Source organism: Rhinopithecus bieti, unplaced genomic scaffold, assembly GCF_001698545.2.
Source record: "Rhinopithecus bieti isolate Rb0 unplaced genomic scaffold, ASM169854v2 scaffold_63316, whole genome shotgun sequence".
Classification (NCBI taxonomy): Eukaryota; Metazoa; Chordata; class Mammalia; order Primates; family Cercopithecidae; genus Rhinopithecus; species Rhinopithecus bieti.
Genome location: NW_016824497.1, coordinates 273,862 through 277,462, shown reverse-complemented (window position 1 = coordinate 277,462; position 3,601 = coordinate 273,862).

Below are 3,601 nucleotides of genomic sequence, written 5' to 3'. Positions count from 1 at the left end.
AGAGTTCCCAGCTCAGCACAGATTGTGTTTCCTTGCTCTTAGCAGCTCAGGGAAATCTTTTTTCACTTCGCGAAGGATGCATCTGAGATTCAGAGCAGGTCCAATGACCCTTTTATTAATTCTTTGTCTGCTTCGACACGCACAGTCTGTCATGAAGTATTCATCCAGTTCAGAAAATTGAAAAAGCCGGGGAGAAGAGAAAGAGAAGGGAATTTGTGAAAATAGAGTCAGTCACTTGGGCATCTGTCCCACTCAGCAGTCTGCCTCCTTGGTGAACCTCTTAACCCAGAGACTTGTTCACAAGCTATTCCCATGGAACCGTCTTTCCCTTTAAACAATAATCAGGCCCAGTAGAAACCTGTGATGAGTACATGAAATCAGCGAGGCTGAGACTTTCCAGGAAAGACTCAGTGAGGCAATGGCTCACTCGTTCACACAGAGGCACTGACCAGGCTTGCCCGGGGAGGACCAACCCACCTGGGGGCCAACCGTGGCCAAGAGCATCCTAGGTGATCAGGAAGACCTGATGGTGGTTGACCAGCTGATGAATAAGGAAAATGATGAGCCACTAAACCTATTCTGGAGCAAGGATTGGTAGAGGGTACTTGCTGTTGAGGTCTGGGGAAGATAAGGTGGCCAAGGAGTTGAACAGCAGGTTCAGGGCTACTACTAACCTATATAGTGTCTTTGATTAAATCAGAAAAAAAGCAGCCCTCTGGGCTGAAAGGACGCCTAGAGCACAAGGCTTGCAAGTTGGAAGTACCTCTGTCCAAAGAAAGAAGGTTCATTACTCTGGGTAGACACAGCCCCAGGCCGCGAGGCACCTAGATCCCGGCTCCCACTTGCCTTTTCAGTTGGTAGCCGCTATATAGCACATCAACTGCACAGCCATACCTGTGACCTACAGGGTATGGTAGCTCTGGGGACATTTAGAAAGGAAAGGTGAGAGAAAAGTGAACTGATTATGGGTAGCAGATTTTAACTACCATTGTTTAGGGTTTTTTATTTTTAAACACTGGAACTTCCTATCAGAATCACCTAAGATACTTGATGGGTAAGAACACATGTTCCTGGGGCTCACTTCAGACCAACTCTATTAGACTCTTTGAATGGTGAGGTCCAGCAGTCTGGATTTTTAACCAGCCCCCTAGGTGCTTCTAGTGCCCACTAAAGCTTAAGAACTGCTGGTGTGGCAACTATTCCATCAGATGTCCCTAAGGCTGGGCGTGGTGGCTCAGCCTGTAATCCCAGCACTCTGGGAGGCTGAGGCGGGCAGATCACCTGAGGTCAGGAGTTCAAGACCATCCTGACCAACATGGTGAAACCCCGTCTCTACTAAAAACACACACACAAAAAAACTAGCCGGGCAAGGTGGCGGGCGCCTGTAGTCCCAGCTCCTCGGGAGGCTGAGGCAGGAGAATGGCGTAAACCCGGGAGGTGGAGCTTGCAGTGAGCTGAGATCCGGCCACTGCACTTCAGCCTGGGCAACAGAGCAAGACTCTGTCTCAAAAAAAAAACAAAAAACAAAAATTAACCGGGTGTGGTGGCGGGTGCCTGTAGTCTCAACTACTCAGGAGGCTGAGGCAGGAGAATCACTTGAACTCAAGAGAGGTGGAGGTTGCAGTGAGCTGAGATCGTACCACTGCACTCCAGCCTGGGTGACAGCGAGACTCCATCTAAAAAAAAAAAAAGGCCTTGGGATCTGTCCTTCTGGGAATCTAGAACTATCTGACTGGACCGAGAAAAAGCAATCCATCCATTCCCTGAGCTCTGCGGTGTCCGCTCCTCACATGTCCTTGAGGCATTTCCTAGAGGTTGCGTCTTTGGAGTTTGTGGCTGATGTAATTGTTTTTCCTGGCTCTGCTGCTTTGCTATTTCTAAGAAACACCTTTAAAAGTAACAGCTTTTAGTCAGGCGCGGTGGCTCACACCTGTAATCCCAGCACTTCGGGAGGCCAAGGCAGGCAGATCACGAGGTCAAGAGATTGAGACCATCCTGACCAACATGGTGAAACCCCGTCTCTACTAAAAATATGAAAATTAGCCGGGCGTGGTGGTGTGTGCTTGTAGTCCTAGCTCCATAGGAGGCTGAGGCAGGAGAATCGCTTGAACCTGGGAGGCAGAGGTTGCAGTGAGCCAAGATGGCGCCACTGCACTCCAGCCTGGGCGACAGAGTGAGACTCTTGTCTCAAAAAAAAAAAAAGGTAACAACTTTTAGGATAAAAACTCTAGGAATCTTGAAACAGAGAGTAGTACGACTGATAATTCCACACTCACCTTTCCTTCTTTGGCTCCTCTCCTGTCTCCTGGTCCCACGATAGAGAATGTTTCAAGTTGATCCATTTCAAGGAAATTGCCTGGAGATGCTGCATTTTCATTCGGTTTTCAGCCTACATGAAGTTAAGTTACATTTTGCTGAATTCCAAATGTCCAATTTGCTTTCTTGAACTGGCTATTTCTGCCATTTTGAGTAATGCTTGAAATATGAATGTGGGGCCGGGCTTTCATGCCTGTAATTCCAGCACTTTGGGAGGTTGAGGTGGGAAGAGCCCTTGAGCCCAGGAGTTGGAGATCAACCTGGGCAATGTAGTAAAACCCCATCTCTACAAAACACACAAAAAGTAGCCAGATATGGTGGTGCATGGCTGTAATCTCAGCTACTCGGGAAGCTGAGGTGAAGGATTGCCTGAGCCTGGGAGGTGGACATTGCAGTGAGCTGAGATTGCACCATTGTACTCCAGCTTGGATGACAGAGCAAGACCCTGTTTCTAAAAAATAAAAAATATTAAAAAAATAAAGAAATGCAAATGTGATCAGCCCATGCCAGGCCATCTTTCTTTTATTTAGAGAGTTTTGCTAGAACAGTGAAATTTTTGCTGAAACCATAGTGCTTATAGCTTATGTTACAGACACCCACTGTTCTGGGCCACAGGGCAGTGCTTGCATACCTCCCTCCCTTGGGAGCTGAGTCATTCATAGATGCTGTTCGTGTTGTTGCTCTTGTGCCAAGCAAGGTGCAAGATACACTAGTGTGAGAGGTTGAGCCCATGCCCTGACTTCAGGAATTTCATCTCAGCCCTTGTTGTGCAATATGGTAACCACCAGCCATGTGTGACTATGGAGCCCTTCAAATATCCTTAGTCCAAATGGAGATGTTCAGTAAGGGCAAAATACACGCTGGATAATGAGGACCTAGTAGGAGGAAAAAGCATGTATAATATCTCATGAGCAATTGTTGTATATTACATGTTGAAATAATATTTTGGATATACTAGATTAAATAAAATATTTTATTAAAATTAATTTCAGGCCAGGTGCGGTAGCTCATGCCTGTAATCCCAGCACTTTGGGAGGCCAAGGTGGGCAGATCACCTGAGGTCAGGAGTTCGAGAGCAGCCTGACAAACATGGAGAAACCCTGTCTCTACTAAAAATACAAAATTAGCCAGGTGTGGTGGTGCAAGCCTGTAATCCCAGCTACTTGGGAGGCTGATGCAGGATAATCCCTTGAGCGAGGTAGGCGGAGGTTGCAGTGAGCTGAGATCGCACCATTGCACTCCAGCCTGGGCAACAAGAGTGAAACTCGATCTAAAATAATAATAA